Source organism: Canis lupus, chromosome 23, assembly GCF_011100685.1.
Source record: "Canis lupus familiaris isolate Mischka breed German Shepherd chromosome 23, alternate assembly UU_Cfam_GSD_1.0, whole genome shotgun sequence".
NCBI lineage: Eukaryota > Metazoa > Chordata > Mammalia > Carnivora > Canidae > Canis > Canis lupus.
The window spans coordinates 37,520,324-37,539,285 of NC_049244.1; the positions used below are offsets into that span (position 1 = coordinate 37,520,324).

Here is an 18,962-nt window from a genome sequence, read left to right on the forward strand (position 1 = left end):
AGAACAAGAGAAGAAAGAAGCTGAGAGGAACTAGAAAGAAAATTGATAAACAATTAACAATATGGCAATCACTACATACCTGTCAATAATTATTTTAAATATAAGTGGACTAAATTTTCCAAACAAAAGATGTATAGTTGCTGAATGGATAAAAACCAAGACTCATCTATATCCTGCCTACCAGATATACACTATAGATGCAAGGACACACATGGAATGAAAGTGAAGGGATGGGAAAAGGCATCCTATGCAGATGGAAACCAAAAGAAAGTTGGAGTAGCTACACTTAAATCAGACAAAATAGCCTTTAAAACAAAAGTTTAATAAGAGACAAAGATGGGTGTCACATAACGATGAAGGGGTCAAACCAACAATATTTACAACCAACATTTGTAAATATTTATGTACCCAACATAGGCGCACCTAAATATATGAGGTGAATATTATCAGACCTAAAAGGAGAGCTAGACAGCAACCCAATAATAGTAGAGGGTTTTAATATCCTACTTACACCAATGGGTAGATCACTCAGCCAGAAAATCAATTAGGAAACATTAGCTTTAAATGACATGTAGGACCAGATGGACTGGCAGACAATATACAGAACTTTGCATCCAAAAAAACACAAAATACACATTCTTAAGTGCAAATGAAACGTTTTCCTAGATAGATTATATGTTAGGGCACAAAACAAGTCTTAATGCATTTAAAAGGACTGAAATCATAGGAAGCAATTTTTACCACAATGGTATGAAATAAAATAATTATGTGACGAAAACTGGAAAATTCATAAATATGCTGAGATTAAACACAAGTTACTGAAAAATCAATGGGTCAAAGAAGAAACCAAAAGAGAAAGAAAAAATATCTTAAGACAAATAAATATAGAAATATACCAAAATCTGTGGGATGTAGCAAAAGCAGTTCTAAGAGGGAAGTTCATAGTGATAAATGCCTACCTCAAAAAAAGAAAAGTCTTTTTTTTTTTAAGATTTTAAAAATTATTTATTTGATAGAAAAAAGAGCATACAACTAGGGGAGGGGCAGAGGGAGAGAGAGAAACAGACTCCTCAGTGAGTGGAGAGCCAGAGGCAGGGCTCAATCCCAGGGCCCTCAGTTCAGGACCCAAGCTGAAATCAAGAGTTGGACACTCAACCAACTCAGCCACCCAGGCACCCCTAGAAAAAATAAAAGTTTTAAATAACCTAACTTTGTACCTCAAGGGACTAGAAAAATAAGAATAAATTAAGCCAAAAGTTAGTAGGAGGGAAATAACAAGATTAGAGCAGAAATAAATGAAAGAGAGACTAAGAAGACAATAGAAAAGATCAGTGAAACTAAGCTGGTTATTTGAAAAGATAAACAAAATTGATTAGCATATAGCTGGACTCACCAAGAAAAAAAAGAAAGAGGACTCAAATAAGCAAAATCAGATTTGAAAGAGAAGATGTTACAACTGATACCACAGAAATACAAAGTTCGTAATTATATGCTAACAAATTGGGTAATCTAGAAGAAATGGATAAATTCCTAGAAACATACAACCTAGCAAGACTGAATCATGATGAAATAAAAAAATTGGGGCAGACCAATTACTAACACGGAAATTGAATCAGTAATCAAAAGCCTTCCAACAAATAAAAGCCCAGCCGCAGATGGATTCACTGGCAAATTCTACCAAACATTCAGAACATTCTCAAACTCTTTCAAAAACAGACCGACTCTTGATTTTGGCTTGGGTCATGATCTCAGGGTCATGAGATCTAGACCTGTGGGGGCTCTGTGCTGGGCATTGAACCTGCTTAAGATTCTGTATCTCCCTCTCCCTTTGCCCTCCCCTCCTCCTCTCGCGTACTCAATCTGTCTCTAAAAAATAAAAACACAAAAAGCACAAAAAACAACCAACAACAACAAAAGAAGAGGCGAGAACTCTTCTAAATTTATTTTATGAGGCCAGCATTATCTTGATAACAAAACCAGACATGACACCACAAGAAAAGAAAATTATAGGCCAATATCCCTGATGAACATAGATGCAAAAATCCTTGACAAAATATTAGCAAACTGAATTCAATAATACATTAAAAGGACCATACATCATCATCAAGTGGGATTTGTTTCCGGGAGATGAGGATATGAGTTGTGATGCACCACATTAACAAAATGAAAGACGAAAACCATATGATCATCTTAATAGATGCAGAAAAAAATCATTTGACAAAATTCAAGATCCATTTTTTAAAAAGATTTTATCTATTTATTTGAGAGAGACTGAGAGCATGAGCCAGGAAGGAGGGGCAGAGAAAGAAGGAGAAACTGACTCCCAGGACCCTGAGATTATGACCTGAGCCAAAGACAGATGCTTAACCAGCTGAGCCACCCAGGTGCCCCTCAACATCTATTTATGATAAAAATTCTTAACCAAGAGTAGGTATAGAAGGAACATACCTCGACATAATAAAGGCCATATATGATAAACAGCTTCACACTCAGTGATAAAAAGTTGAAAGCTTTTCCTCTAAGATCAGTAACAAGACAAGGATGCCCACTCTTGACACTTTTATTCAATGTAGTATTGGAAGTCCTAGCTACAGCAAATAGGCAAGAAAAAAAAAAGGCACCCAAATTGGAAAAGAAAAAATAAAACTGTCACTATTTGCAAATGACATATTATATAGAGAAAATCCTAAAGACTGCATAAAAAAGCTGTTAGAACTGATAAGTGAACTCAGTATAGTTGCAGGATACAAAAGCAATATACAAAAATCTATTACATTTCTATACACTAATAAACCATCAGAGAAGTTAAGAAAAATTCAATTACAATTGCATCAAAAAGAATGAGATACCTAGGAATAAATTTAACCAAAGAGATGAAAGACCTATATATTGAAAACTTTAAGACATTAATGAAAGAAAATGAAGAAGACACAAATAAATGGAAAGATATTCTGTGCTCCTGGACGGGAGAAATCAATATTGGTAAAAAGCAATCTAAAGATTTAATGCAATCTCTACCAAAATTCCAATGGCATTTTTCACAGAAATAGAACAAATGATCCTAAAATGTGTAAGGAACCACAAAAGATCCTGAAAAGCCAAAGCAATCTTGAGAAAGAAAAACAAAGCTAGAGGTATCACACTCCCTGATTTCAAACTATATTACAAAGCTATAGTAATTAAAGCAGTATGGTATTGGCGTAAAAACAGACACCTAAATTAAAAGAACAGAATAGAGTGCCAAGAAGTAGACCGATGCATATATGGTCAATTAATTTACAACAAAGGAGCCAAAAATACACAATGGGGAAAGGACAGTCTCTTTAATAAATGGTGCTGGGAAAACTGGACAGCCACATGTAAAGGAATGAAACTTGATCACTATCTTACAGTATACACACAAAAATCACTCAAAATGGATTAATGACTTGAATGTAAGACATGAAACCATAAAACTCCTAGAAGAGAATATAGGCAGTAAGCTCCTCAACATACATCTTGGTGGTGATTTTCTGAATCTGACATCAAAAAGTAAAAGCAACAAAAGTAAATTAAATATGTGGGAATCATACTAGAAATCATGCCTAGCAATGGAAACCACTGACAAAATGAAAAGGCAACCTACAGAGTGGGAGATAATATTGACAAATCCTGTATTTGTTAAAGGGCTAATTTCAAAATCTATAAAGAATTCATTCAACTCAACAGCAAAAACCAATCCTATTTAAAAATAGGCAGGAGTTAAAAAAAAATCTTAAAAATTAAAAAAAAATAGCTAGAAGATCTGGATAGACATTTCCCTCAAAGAAGACAAACAGATGGCCAACAGGCATGTGAGAAGATGCTCAACATCACTAATAATCAGGGAAATGCAAACCAAAATCACAATGAGGTATCTCCTCACACCTGTTAGAATGCCTAGAATTAAAAAGATAAGAGATAGGTATTCATTGGCGATAATGTTGATAAAAGGGAACCCTTGTGCAATGTTCATGGGATATAAATTGGTGCAGCCACAACAGAAAACAGTACGGAGGTTCTTCAAAAAATTAAAAATAGGAGTACCACATGATCCAGGAATTCCAATTCTGGGTATTTATCTGAAGAAAATGAAAACACTCAAAAAGATAGCTGCACCCCATATTCACAGCAGCATTATCTGCAATAGTCAAGATATGGAAATAACCCATGCCCACTGATGAATGAATAAAGAAATTGTGATTTATTTATATATATATATATATATGTATGTATATATCTGTATATATATACAGAATGGGAAATTATTCAGCCATAAAAAAATGAAATCTTGCAATTTATGACAACATGGATGGACGTAAAGGGCATTCTGCTAAGTGAAATAAGTCAAAGACGAATACCCTATGATCGTTTTTAAACATGGAACCTAAAAAATAAGAACAAAAATAAAACAAGCTCTAGAAAGAGAGAGGTGGTTGCCAGAAGTGGTGGTTGCCAGAAGTGGTGGATGGGGGTGGAAGAAACAGGTGAAAGGGGTAAAAAAGAGAGAAAAATAGATTTCCAGCCAAGGACAGTGCCCATGTTCTATTTTACTACTTTTAATATTAAATCTACCATTGTATCCTCAGTACATGAGCGTATATTTTCCAAGTTGTCTAAACTCCAATATGTAGTAACCAAAATAAATATATATATTTTTGTGCATAGCGTACACACCATAGACTGATAGTCAATATAAAATAGTACTTTAGGTCATTTCTGAGGTCCCCAAAAGGCTCATCATTAAATACACTGGATTGGGCTCTGTAGGAATCATGTTATTGAGTCTGAAAAAAAAATGTTGTAATGGAATGTGGTAGATGTAGTGTAGTCCCTTAAATCAGTTATTAAAAAAATACTTTTTAAAAACAGATGCTTTGAAACTAGTAGAAATTATTGGTGCTGAGAATACATTTGATTTAAAAAATCCTGTTTTCAATGCAAAGCTAAACTTCTAAACAGATACTATTTTCACAGACTCTGAGTTATGATTAAATATATAGTTGGGCTGACACAGTGTAGCAGTTGAAATAGAATCTGGGAAGGTAGGAAGGAAGGCAGGAAAGAAGGGAGGGAAGGAGGGGAAAAAAGAAAGAAAATGAATGAATTAATTAATTTTGCTAAGTCAGTGAAAAATCTCCCACTCCAGTATCTGACCACCTTCAATATCTGAACTAATTCCCCATCCCTCACCCTGGTCTGCCTTCAGCAAGAACTCTGTGGAGTCTGTCCAGGAAGAATCCTCCTCACCCCTGATGTGTGCTCTTAGTAATTTTCTACCCACTGCCCCCGACCCAGCTCCTTGGCTATAAATTCCCCCTTGTCCATGTATTCAGAGTTGAGCCTAATCTCTCTCCCCTACAACAAACTCCCCTTGTAGTAGCCCCCCCAGGACAAAGTCTTCCTTACCGTCTTTAACAGGTGTCAAGATTATTTTTTTAACATTGTGTTTGTTCACCCAATGAATTATCATAAGCCGTGAAAATGAAGGAACTATAATTGCATGTCGATGCAGATGAATCTTGTTGATTCTAAAGAGCAAGTTGTAGAAAACATGATACAGGGGCAGCCCAGGTGGCTCAGCGGTTTAGCCCTTGCCTTTGGCCCAGGGTGTGATCCTGGAGTCTTGGGATCAAGTCCCACATCGGGCTCCATGCATGGGGCCTGCTTCTCCCTCTGCCTCTTTCTTTCTCTAGCTCTCAAGAATAAATAAATAAAATCTTAAAAAACAACAACAACAAGATATAGTATAGCATTAACAAAGTTCCAAAAACAAGAACATAAAACTAAACAAAATAATGACAATGTTTAGGTATATATAATAAAACTTTTTTCAAATGTCTGCATGTGTGTGTTTATACACACACACATATATATTATATATATATTATATATATATTATATATATATTTCATATATATTGTATATATATACACACACACACATATATTATTATATATATATATTTCCTTGGAAATTATATTATATATATATTATATATATATTATAATTATATTATTATATATATTATAATATATATATAATTTCCAAGGAAATGATAAACCTTAACAATCAGGAAAGTGGTTTTATGTGATGCAGAGGCAAAAGGATGTGCTAGGAAAGGAGCACATGGGGAGATGTAGGTGCCTGGGGTTGGATGGCGGGATCATGGGTGTTTATTATATTGTGAATAAATACAGAAATAAATTTAGGATGCCAGGAAGACTCCCTGGAGCAGATGGTGGGGAGTACAGGCAGAGAGCTGAAGGGTGAATCCGAGTTACCTGGGGTCAGGCTGTACCAAGGACAAAGGTCAGTGTGTGCAAAGGCCTGTGTCTGGGAGAGAGAGCTTGACTTGCTGGAGCTGCCTCGGGGTGGGGTGGGGGGGTGGGTGTCCCAGTGAGGCCGGGTCCACAGCAAAGCTGCAGAAGAGTGAGACTAAAGGACGGGAGTCCTAGTGAGGTAGGAAGTGGGAAGCGATCCCGATCCCGTAGGCCAGGCAGTCCCCTGAAGGGGTGGAGGAGGGAGCCGTCATGCTGGTTTTATGAAGACACCTCTGGCAGGCAGTGCAGGGGAAGTAAGTGGGCCGCCCCCAAGCAGCCTAACCACTGTCTGTGCCGCCAGCTTGGTCACCACCTTGGGCTCCACTCCAGTCCAGTGGGCTGGGCCCTGTGCTGGGGTAGCTACCTAGCCAGGCGACCATCCTGCCCCAGGGGCTAACTGGCCTAACCACCTCCACCTGGAGTCATTCCCAGACATGCCCTTCCCCGTCCGGGAAGGGAGCCCCAGAACCTCCATCCAAACATTTCCCTCCCCGGTTTGAGTTGTCTTCACCAGTCTGTGTCCTTGGCGACCCGGGCGCTCTGCATTTAGGCTCCTAGGCGCCTGGCCCCGAGAGGAGAGGCCCGGGGACAGACCCAGTGATTGTGGAATGGGACTGAAGTCAACCCCGGGAGCGCGCGCGGACACCCGGACCCGGGACTTTTGATTTCCCAGAGGAGGCCCAGAAGCTTCGAAGCAACCTCCCGGGGGCCCCCCTACCCCAGCCCAGCCCACCCCACCCACCCCACCCCCGCTCTGGCCACGCCCTCTTCCTTCCCTCGGGCTGGGGCGGGCCACCCAGCGCCCGCCGTCCGCTCCGGGAGCCCGCGGAGCCGAGACCCACCTCCCCGCGCCTCGGGCGGGCGGGAAGGCCCCGTGAAGCAGGTGCAGTATGAAATTGGAATTTGAAAGATGAGTTGGAGCCTGCTCTTTAAAAATAAAGTGTGGACACGTGTCCAAGGAAGAGGCTATTAAACCATCCTCTCTCCCCGGCGGCTGGCTTCCCACGTGCGTTGGGAAGAAGCCCCAGAGCCGCCGAGTGACCGTGGGTGTCTCCTCCCCCGCGGGGCACCCCCCCCGGCTCCCCGCGCGCCTGAATGAAGGGGGGAGCACCCGTGCGCATGAATGGGTGCGGGGGGAGGGAGCGCGGCGAGCGCGCGGGTGAATGGCGACCGGCGCAGGGGCGCGGGCGCGGGCTCCACTTCCCTCTCCCGCCAGCTGGTGGCCTCGGGAAGGTGGCGGCGCCGGCGGCCCGGGCTGGGACGGGCCGGGGCGCGGGATGGCGGGGGAAGGGGCGTTCCCGGCGGCCGCGCCTTCCGCGGCTATTGGATTAGTGGCCTTCGGGGATGAGCTCAGCCGGATCGGCTTTCAGCTGCAGCCTCCGGGCCGGCGGGGCAGGCGGGGAGCGGGCGGCGCAGGGGGAGGCGGCGGCTGCAGCATCCAGGGCTGGCCGCGGCGGCCGGCGCGCCCCGCGCACAAAGGCGCGCAGCCCCCGGGGAGGGCGATGAGCGCCCCGCCGCGCGGGCCCGGACCCCGGCTCCAACTACCGCTGCGCGCGCCCGGGGCGCCGGGGGCGGGGGCCGGGGGCCGAGGCGCGGCCCGCGAGCCCTGAGCCCGGGACTCGCCGCCCTCCGGGGCCGGCGCGGAGCTTCGGCACGGCGGGAGCGCGGGCCTCGGCGCGCCCCGGGACCCGCGCGGGGAGGCGCTGCCCCGCTCGCCGCCGACCCCTCGCCCTCCCGCCGTGCCCGCGCGCCAACTTCCCCAAGAACGCCCAACTCCAGGCCGCCGTGCCGGGCGCCGGCGGGGAGGACGCGCCCCTGGCCCCGCGGAGCCGGCCGGCATCTCCGGGGTGGCTCGGGCGCCCCTGAGCGGGCGGCGGCGGCCCCGCGACCCCCCCGGCAGCCGCTCGCCCTCTCTTTTATGGTGAGTATCGTCCGGCTCCTGGCGAGGGGCGCCCTCGGGCGCGCGGGAGCTCCGGGCGCGGGTCCTGCCCGGGTTCCCGGGAATTCCTGTCCGCGGGCTGTGGCCGTGCGGACCCGCTGGTTTGCGTCCAGGCTTGGGGCATTCGGGGCTTTGGGGCTGGCCCCCGATGCCGTAGGTTCGAAGCTTGTGCTTCTCGGGGTGATGGAGACGGCACGGAAAACTGCTCCCCGAGCCTCCCAGCCCGGGTCTGGGCGCAAGATCCGTCATCCATTTGCGGGGTGACCTTGGGCCAGGCGCCAAACCTCAGTTTCCTCATCTGTGGGATGGGGCTGATCATGGTACCCGCTTTATAGGGGCATTGGCAGATGTATGAGGTGATGCTCCTAGCGTACGTAGAGCTGTGCCTGGCACATAGGAAGTGCTCGGCCAGACGCTAGCCGGCATTATTATTAGCGGTGCGAGCCCAAGCGTGTCACAACTTTCCGGAGCTGTAGCCGCTCCCTCGTCTGTATAATGGGGACCGAGTAAATTCCGGGGGTCTGTTCGTCGGGGTGCGTGTGGGGGGAGGGGATTCCGAGCTCTGGAAATCAAGGGCCTGGCACGCAGGAGGCTGTGATGAAGGGTGGCTGTGGTTACCGGTTACTCTAGACGCCGGCGTGGGGAGGCTGGTGGCCCGGCCTGAGCGCCGCCGGGGCCAGTTTCTGGCCTCGCTTGGAGACAAACTTGGTGATGCTCCGGAAGGGAGGGGTCGCGAGCTCCGCGAGCCACGGGCAGGGGTAGGAGGTGGGGTCCGGGGAGGAGGGAGGAGGGCAGAGCCTGGAGCGCGGCAGGGGTGTCCGCCGGGGGTGGGGGGTGCGCAGGACGCGCCACCGGCTCGCAGCCAGGAGGGGACACCGAGCCCAGGACCTCACCGGGCTGGGGTAAACTGAGGAAGCGCCCCCCCCCCCCCCCAGCCTCCCTAAGGGCTGAGCGTGGACGATTGCGGACTGGAAGGGAGGGGAGGGCACCTCGGTGCCGCTGTCACCAGGAGGTGGAGAGCTCTGGGCTCTGGAGTCAGGCTAGAGTTCGAATTCTGCCTCCTCCGGCAGCCCTCGCTGTGACCTTGGGCCGGTACTCTAATCTGTCCCAGCTCGGTTTCCTCCTCTGCCCTATCTTCCCCAGGCGGGGGGGGGAGGGGGGCTGCGGGGTGAAGATAGGAGTTCTCTCCTCTCTAGGAATCCGAGCCCCCATTCCTCCACCCACCTTCTGGCCCTCCCCGCAATCTGATGAGCCTAAATCTGGAAGACGTGAAATGTTATGCTTGAGCCTCAGGGAAACGCTATTAAAAGGAGACTCCGGGATCTGCCCACCCTCTTCCCCGCCGGTCAGGCACCATCAGAAGAGATCAGAGCACTGACTCTCTCCCAGTCTCTCCACCTTCTCCCCTCTAGCCTCCAACCAAATCCTGCAGCTTCTGTCGCTCAGGCTGGTAGGGGACTCCCCCCCCCCCCCAACCTTCATCTGTTTCTAAAGGTCTGCAGATTAATGGAGTTCGTAGAAAGACAAAAGTGTCAATAGCATGCTATAAGCATGCTTTACACGAGGGCCTATCCCTCTGAAGTACATACCCTCCAACTGATTCAATTTTTAAAACTTCCTTAAAAAAGTAGTCCTAAAAAGAATTTAAACTACATCTGGCAAACAACAACGTTCAACCTGCTGGCCATGTCACTCCAGTATCTCTCAAATGTCTTGTATTTCTGTTTCCTTTCAAAGACTGATACATTCGATTATATAAAAAGAAAATCTACAGGGAAAAGAAACCACCAGCAATAGTCAAGAGACATAGGACAGACTGGGGGTAGAATTGTCACTCCTATCACAAAGGGCTCGTTTCTTTCATATGTAAAAGGTTCCTCAAGTCAATAAGCAGAAGGTCAAAACTGGACAAAGACCATAAACAGTCCACACAAGACGAAATTGAAATGATACTTAAACGTATGACAGGATGCTCTACCTCCCTCAATAAGAAGAGTGCAAGTTAAAACTACAATAAGATACATTTTTTTTCACGTATCAGATTAGCAGGCAGTAGCAATAAGCATTTATCAGAAACATCTTTTATTTATTTATTTTTAAAGATTTTATTTATTTATTCATGAGAAGGAGAGACATAGGCAGAGGGAGAAGCAGGCTCCTCACAGGGAGCCCAATGTGGGACTTGTTCCTGGACCCTGGGATCACACCCTGGGCTGAAGGTGGCGCTAAACCGCTGAGCCACCGGGGCTGCCCCCCAGCAACATCTTTTAAAAATATAAGTGCACTGGGGCACCTGAGTGGCTTAGTTGGGTTAAGCATCGGAGCCTTGATCTCAGGTCAGGTCTTGATTTCAGGGTTGTGCATTCAAGCCCCACACTGGGCTCCAATCTGGCCTACCTGAAAAAAAATCCATCAGTCAAAGCCCTCTCTATCTTAGAACCTCCTCAAGGCTGCCCTGCACTAGGATCAATGGACTCCAGGGTCTTCCAGGCCTGGTTACTGTCCCCTTCTCCCTTTGTCATCATTTTCTTCTCTCATTGCCTTCCACCCCCTGGCCTGTCTGGTTTTGCTGTTCTCCCTGCCTTGACTACTTTTTCTCTTTCTCCTCATCTATTTTGCTTGCTTGCTTCCTTCCCCCCCTCCTTTTTCTTTTGAGAGAGAGAGAGAGAGAAAGAGTGTGAGTGGGTAGGGGGTGGAGACGGAGAGAGAGATACTCTCAAGTAGACTCTGCAGCGGAGCCCAACACAGGGCTTGATCTCACAACCCCGAGATCACAACCTGAGCCAAAATCAATCACCACCTTGGGCTCACACTTCACTTAAGACTCGCTTCTTCTGACTTGGGTAGGCCTGTCCTTGGGGGACTTTACTCTTCTCCCAGAGTTTCTCATTCCTTTGTGAAGAGACTCAGTTTAACTTACCATATGGGGGCTACTTAATTCCCCCTGAGTTGCCTGGCCTGTTGTCCCATAGCTCCTGAAAGGTCTCTTCTCTGTTGATATAAGAATGAAGGGTCTCCGGCAACTCCCTGGCTAGACTCGGGTCATTTGTGTGGAAAATCAGGGCGGTGGTGGGACCTGGAGTGAAGTGATCCGAAGTTTCTGCTTCACAGTCATTAAAAAAAAGTAAGTACATAAGGACTCCTGAGTGACTCAGTTGGTTGAGCTTCCAACTTGGTTTTGGCTCGGGTTGTGATCTCGAGGTTGTGGGATTGAGCCCCATGTGGGGCTCTGTGCTCAGCATGGAGTCTGCTTGAGATTCTCTCTCTCTCTCTCCCTCTCTCCCTCTGCCCTTCCCCCTGCTGGCTCTCTAAATCACACTCTCTCCCTCAAATAAATAAGTAGAATCTTAAAAAAAAAAATAGGTACATAAATGTGTGCACTTATGTAAACATAACCATACATATTTGGTAAAGAAGATCAATAGCAAAAAATACATAAGATATCAACACATATTAAAATAAAACACGGTTCCTAAATAAGTCAGCTAGTTTATCTGCTGCTGCTCAGCTCAGGAAATAAGAATCTGGAGGCTGTGAGAAAAACACTTGTCTGTGCTGAACCCTTTGGGAAAGAGGATGGTGAACCCAAATCAGGTATCGTGGGCCCTGTGGGCCTTTCCAGGGCAGTGTTGACAACATGTGATTTTTGCTTCACATTATTGAGTTTAGAACTTAATCCCCATTGAAGATGTGTACTTTAATTATGAGAAAAAAATGTTTGTTGTTAAAAATCCAAACTACACAAGAGATGTGGAGTAGATATTCCTTCTTCAGCCCCACTAGTAGTTTCTCACCTAGCCAGAGGTAGCAGGTGCTAGCTAGATGCTGGCAGGAGGTAGAGGAGAGCTGGGTGCTGGGTGCTGGCTCTGCCAACAAGAAATGCAGCATGTGGTGCAGAAGACAACAAGGACGAGGATGCAGGGAGATGGAGGGCTGGCACAGAGGCTGCCCGGCCTGCTTGCAGGGAGAAATCAGCCAGCCAAGGGAAAGTGGGAAGGCACCCAGAGAACGTATGGACGAGATGTAGTGCTCCAGGGAGTCTGACATGGCTGCTCTGAGCTGGGCCATGCTGGGAGGCAGTGTGGGAGAAACAAATGTGAGCAGACCTTGGGGACTGTTGTGCCAAGCTCTGGGGTGCAGCTTCCCCCTGAGAAGGCACCTGGAGAGATGAATGACAAGATGGATGATGGCTTGGTCAGACTGACCCCTTGGCAGCATGGGACGGGGGTTAGGAGACACAGACTGGAGTCAAGGAGCCCCGTTAAGGAGACCATTGCCGTAACTGGAGCAACAGCAGAGCTAAGGGAGAGCTGAAGTTGCTGAGAGAGCTGGAGAGATGGAGGGACCCCCAGCAGAAACTAGGCTGTACAGAGAGGAACTTGGTATACTGGAGAGGGATGAAACTGTGGCTCAGCCCTGGACATGTAGGTTATGAGGTGCCAGTGGGTCCCCAGATGTCTGACATCTGGAGAGGGTGAGCATGCCCCCAACCCCCGGCGGGGAGGCTTATGGTAGAAAGAGGCCAGCTGGCTTTACAAGGTTGTTGGAAGGAGCACCTAATCTGGTGATGGTCAGAGGCTTCCAGAAAGAGGGATCTGGTGCTGAGGGGAGAAGGCAGGGCCGGAGACCCAGTTTGGAAGAATCAGCAAGAAGCCAGAAATGAGAGAGGAGGAGCAGAACCTGAAGATGTGACCTGGGGGGACCCCATTTGTTTATGGGGTAGGGAAGATGCATCCTAGAGCCCGGAGGTGACCGGAAGCTGCCCTGAGCTCTGTACCTACATGCGTGTGCAGAGAGAGAAGCCCAGAGCAGCTCCAGAGTCACCCACCTGGCTTAGTGCTGTGAAGGGTCATTGCTGGTGAACCCGGAGCCCTGCCTTCTCCAGGAAGGAGCTGAGATTGTTCCAGTCAGTCTGGCCACAGAGATGGCTCCCCTGTCAGCCATATACTATGAGATAAGTCAGTCACACAGATTCCTGGGGCCAAGGGCTCCCTCCCACCTGGCCCTCTTCTCCTCTCTCTGTCTCTCCTAGGTCTCTGTGTTTCTCTGCTTCCTCATAAGCCCCCTTTCCTCTCTCATACTCTCCCTGGTCTCTCAAAAATGCTCCTAGAGACACCTCAGGCTTCACAGAGGGACCTTCAGAAATCCCAGCAGGTGCCTATCGTGATCCCCTGGATCAAGCCCGAAGCATGAATAAATTTGCTTTTCTTTCAGGCATCCTGAGTTTTCCCACAACCAGTCACGCCAAATAAATGGGAGATAAATGAGGGGCTGGACATGAAGATTATTGTGTTTCCCTCACAGAATGTTCCCCAGGAGGGTCCCAATGTGTAGCACCCTCCCCCACCACTTTGCTCTAGCCTGAGCCACGCCAGGCCTCACAGAGGCCAGCTGCCCCCCGGAACAACCCGCATGTGCCTGCGGCCGCCCTCTGCACACAGGGGCAGCTGCAGGGTGACCAGGCCTGCCTGCCAGGGCTGCATGGGCCTTGCCGTAGGGCCTCTGGCCTCACTGCCTCAGAAGTGTGTCTCTTTCAAATGACCTTGTAGATAGAGCATGCTGGCCTGGTCTCTGACCGGCAACCTCCTTCATCCCATCCTCTGCTCCCCTTGCTGGCTGACAGCCTGAGCTTCTGCCTCGGGGGCTCCTGGCTCAGTCACGCGTGGGAGGATTCCCATGGAAACCCCACAAGAAGGAGAGGCTGGGGGAAGCCTCATTGATTTGCACTCTAGGAAGACAGGCGTGAGACGGTTCCACCTGGAACTGGACAGATGGCTCTCTTTGTGAGCGCTGGGGAAGAAAGGACTTGCCCAGCCAGTTGTAGTGTGAATTCCATGCATGTATATAGACGGGAAAAAGATAATGGGCGTCTGTGGATAAAACCCTGGAGGTTCTTTAGTTCATTCATCATTGGTGGTTTCATCCTGAATGAGCATCTTTTAATAAAACAGCCCCTCTACTTAATATTTGTGCTAAGAAAATCTTTAAAACATCCCCGTCAAACCAGGTTCAGCTAGGTATTATTGGCACCATTTGTTGTAAAAATGCAGGAATGGAGATGACAGATGAGCTCATGGAGCTCTGTACTTCCAGCTCATGCCTCTGTGGAGGTTCTTTTGCTCATTTGCTCAGGCCTGTACGTTGTGTAGATAGATGTTCACCTAGCACTTGCTCTGAGGCAGAGCCACTCGGAGTCCTGGGGCCTGCAATGAGGAGGCCCAGACCTGCTCTCAAATGGTTCCCTAGCTGGTGGGAGGGAGGCAGCTAAGGAGACTCATGGACAAGTCCAGGGGCTCTGCGGGTAGGGGCGGGGGCTCCCCAGAGGTGTTGATACCGAGCCGAACTACCCAGATGTATGCATGGTTGGGGGGGTGGTGTGCAGGGAGAGGGAAGGAAGGGAGGCAGCGGCGGGTTGGGACAGGGATGTGTGGGCTGCCGTGTGCCTGTTGGGAAGTTCGGCAGGGGGATGGGGGTGCAGTGGAGGGGTTTAGTGGAGGGGCACTTGGGGAGGTTAGGGTTAGGAGTCTGCACTTCATCCTGCCGTGAAAGACTGTAAGCAGGGGCATGATTAGATTAGCTTGGCTTTTTTTTTTTTTTTTTTTACAAATGCCATAGCAGATACTTGAAAGCAGTACGAGTCTGTTAAAGGAACTCGAATGGTATCCGAGCTCACTGTTTTTCATAGTCCTTGTCATAATTCAGACCTGTCACTGGGTGTGACCCCTTTGGGGCGAGCTCTCCCTAGAGGGAAGCCATCCGGTGTTAGACTTTCCTGTAGCCTCCCAGATCCCCAGGGAGGCAGCATTTTTGTTGGTTAAAAGCAGGAATGAAATCCATACTCACCCCTAAGTCTGAAGCCAAAGGCCGCCCTGAGGGCCTTTGCCAAGTCCTGCAGCGTGGGGCTCGTGGGGCTCGTGGGGCTCGTGGGGCTCGTGGGGCTCGTGGGGGCGCCGTGCCCGGGCGAGCCGGCGGACAGGCCTCTGACAGTGGCAGTTCTGGTCCTGTGCCTCTGGAGACTGCGTGTCACATCTGCAGACCGCTGCGGCTCCTTGAGCGTCGCGGCCTCCACGCTTCATGTTTCCTCATTTCTCTGTCAGGTTGCGACACCCACCAGGGTCCCGGGAGGGGCGACTGGCAGTTTGGGGTTTGTCTCCTCGCTCAGCATCATTGAAGGGCCGGGCGGAGCGTCCCGGGACGTCAGTAAGCAGCCCATGCAAGCAGCGACTAGGAAATGAAGTCTGGTTTGCGGGGAGTGCGGCAGAGGCGTCGCTAGGCCCCGTGCAGTGTGCCCTCTGCCGCCTGGGTTCAGAGGCGACCCGATTCCTAGCAGGAAGTTGGACTTTGTTGTAGCGCCTGTGTGCCTGGCCCAGGGCCAAGTTCTGTGGTGGAGACGAGAAGAGAAATGTGACAGGCGCCCGCTCCTTCTGGCTGAGGGGAGAAGGCAGGGACGGAGTCTGACGGGGCTACTGCTCTATCCCCGGCTCCCAGCACCACGGGGCCCGGCACGTGGCAGCTATCCTCCAAGTGTTTGTTGAGTGAATAAATGAGGACCGGGGCAGGAAGCGTGCCCCGGCTGTATCTAACAAAGGGCAGACTGGAGATGGCCAAGCGTCAGCTGCTCAGAGGAGATGACAGTGTTAGTGGCAGAATGAGGCCCCAAGTCCCCATCTCCTGACTACATCCTCTAAAAAGAGCAGAAAGCGAGACCCCCCTGAAGCTCAGTGTCACCTCCCCACACTCCTACGTGTACTCTACCCTGTGTTTGAAGCACGGTGCCTGTGTCTGTGCCCTGGGGAGCAGAGAAGCCCAGGTGAAAGCTTCCTGCCCTCAGAGGAACACTCCTGGAGTTAGAAAAAAAGAAAAGAAAAGAAAAGAAAAAGCAGATCAACAGGATCGGAGAGCCCAGGCTGGCTCTGGATGGACAGAGTTGCAGGGCAGGTGCCTGGAGGCCTGGTGGATCAGGGCAGGCTTCCTGGAGAAGGTGGAGCTGTCAGGCAGGACTGGGGAGATGAAGCAGGAAGGACTAGAAGCCCCACCCACCACTGACCTATAGCCGGGGTTTAGGATCTGGGACTCTGTTCCGAGCTTCCTTTCTCCCAGCTCTGACCTTGAGTCAGCCGGTCACCCTGTCCCTGGATTCTGGTCCTGACCATTGCCCTTGACAGTTTCCACAGGGCCAAAACCAAATGATTTAGCCCCTCTTTCCTGCATTCGTTATTCAGTTACCAGTTGCAGGAGGCCATAGGAGCTGGGACCTCCCTGGGGTGAGGACTGCTGAGGCAGGGAGTCCCGCTGGGGTGCAGGGTTGCTGAGAGCAGGATAGAGCCCCCACTGCAGCCGGGCATCTGGGCTGGAAGCTAAGACGTAATCCCCTGTTGCTGAGCGTGTGCACTGACGTCCGTTCTTTGCTCCTATGAACCATCCTGCCCTCTGCTCTTTAGCTGAATCCTAGCGCACTCCCGTGGTCGTTTCCTTAGGATACGTTCAGGCACCGAAATGGCAAGGTCGGAGAACGTACACACTTTGAAGGAGCTCTTCCCATTTCCTGGGCAGCTCCTGGGTGCCCTGTGCCGTTCCAGACTCTACAGACATCCTTGCAGAGGCAGGCAAGGTTAGCACTGAGTTAGCGGCACTTTGCAGGTGAGTGTCAGAGAGGTTACGTCCCGGCCTGGGGCCCAGTGGGCAGCCGGGCATTCAGACCTGCCCTTTGTTACGTTGCGAGGTCGCTAGTTTTCCAGGAGCAGATGGACCTGAGCACTCTGGTCAGGCCCTGCCCTGGGGGGCGCAGCAGAGGGGCTGACTGTCATACGTCTGCCTTGCCTCCCCGCCCGCCTTTGGGATCCCCACCTGCCACTGATGGGGCAGTGGCTTGAGGCCCTCAGTGACCCCACGGGAGTCTCCTCTGGGGATGTGGCTTGGCCATTGCTTTCGGACACACAGCAACAACTCCAAAGTTGGCCTGGTTGTGTACAGGGATAAAGTAGTTTCCTTAGACACGTCCTGTGCAGGCCACACAGCACTGATTACAGCTGGCATCGCGCACAGGCCCTTTCCTCACAGTGTAGAAGATGGAAGAGCACGGGCTTGTCCTACCGTGGCCCGCGGGTCCATCTCATTCCTGCCACTTGCCGGGAGCCTCTCTCAGCCTGTTTCTCCTTTTGAATAAAGGGGCACATGCCTTCCCGTGAAGCAGCTGTCATGCCACCTGTGAGTGCAGATGCTCACGGTCAGTGATGGAGACAGCGCCGAGGAGCACATGTAGTGGGGACTTTGGGTTCAGCGTGGGATCAGCTCTGCTGTGGTTTAGCCATGTCACTTTGCTCAGGCTGCTTCCTCTTGGCGCCTCAGTTTTCCGATCTGTTAGAATGGGACTATAAGGTGCCTTTAAGTGAATTATAAAAGGGGCAGATTCCAGCCCCCTCGCAGTCAGATGCGCTAGGCAGAGAGTATAGACTTAGGGAGGTGACCCTGGAGGAGTGTTGGTTCTATTAATTGAATCTCCCCTGAACCTTTCACGTGCAATTTTGCTTATTCCTCATAATCTGGTTGAGGCTCAAGGGCTGGGTGAAAGTTGCTATGAAGTTCCAAGATGACTAGAGAAAAGATAGAGAAAAAAGCAAGTTGTCTTGTTAACTGAACTACAGTGTCCAGTTTTCTTGTAGACACAACTGCTCTTCATTTCCATTTGGGCCCTTTGGGTTAAATACCCGCCTCACTCCTCTACTTCTGCCCTCTTCCTCCTCTCCCTTCCCTCCACAGTAAATGGCAGTGTACTGCACAGAATACTCTGCACTTTTGTTTCTGGAGCTTCATCTCTGTCGAATCTTCCATGTCAGTATGTTCTTTTCTCCAGCTGCATAGTATTCCATCATATGAATTATCACAATTTATTTAGCCTGTCTTTAGTTGTTTTTTTCCCCAATATTTTGCTATTACAAACAATGCTGCCTATGTGTATATGTAATATATATATTTGATTTACAAGTGTACTATACATAATACATATGTGTACATAATACATATCATGTGTATTATACATACGTATGTAGTTCTGCGTATTTAATACTAAATAAATAACTAGAAGTAGAACTGCTAGGTCAAGGGGAACACACATTTGCAATTCTGAGAGATGGTGCTAATTCGTCATCCACTGAGGTTACATACAGCATTTTACCTTTGGTTTAGCAATGTCTGAGCCTGTCTGCTTCTCCAAGAAGCTGTTATCCGGTTTTTTGAGCTTTGCTAATCTGATAAACAAAACTGGCATTTCATTGTAGTTCTAGCTTGTTTTTCTTTTATTATGCATTTGGTAGAGCATCTTTTCAAAAGAGCCATTTGTTTTTCTTTTTGTGTGAACTATTTGTTGTATCTTTCACATTCCGTGTGTGGGTTGGTCTTCTCACCAATTTACAGTAGTTTGTCATATATTTGTAATTTGTGTCATAAATGTTTCCCCACATTGAAACAACAAGCTAGTTTAACCTTTTTTATGAGTGCTTTTGGTTTTTTCTCATTTTCATTTCTTATTTCTTATGTTTGTGTCTTCTCCCTCCCTTAAATGATCAGATTAAGTGGTTGGTATATTTTATTGCTTATTTTAGTCATCAAAGCCCCACATTTAAAATATATTTAGTTATATGTGAAAATGTTAATTATTTAAGTGAAATAATGTGAATAAAAGT

The 18,962-nt window shown here is 48.6% G+C and overlaps 1 protein-coding gene across 2 annotated transcripts in view; it reads left to right on the forward strand.

The window, feature by feature from the left end:
* Positions 1-7,149: 7,149 nt before the first annotated feature.
* The window catches only part of SPSB4 (splA/ryanodine receptor domain and SOCS box containing 4), an 81,322-nt gene continuing 69,509 nt past the window's right edge, over positions 7,150-18,962 (forward strand). Inside the window, exon 1 of one of the 2 annotated variants that reach the window (XM_038571059.1) lies at positions 7,150-7,224. The gene's annotated coding sequence lies outside the window, so the exon portion shown is untranslated. Of the gene's footprint in view, positions 7,225-8,159; positions 8,263-18,962 lie in introns of those variants that run through there. The other variant, XM_038571060.1, reaches the window with a different exon arrangement.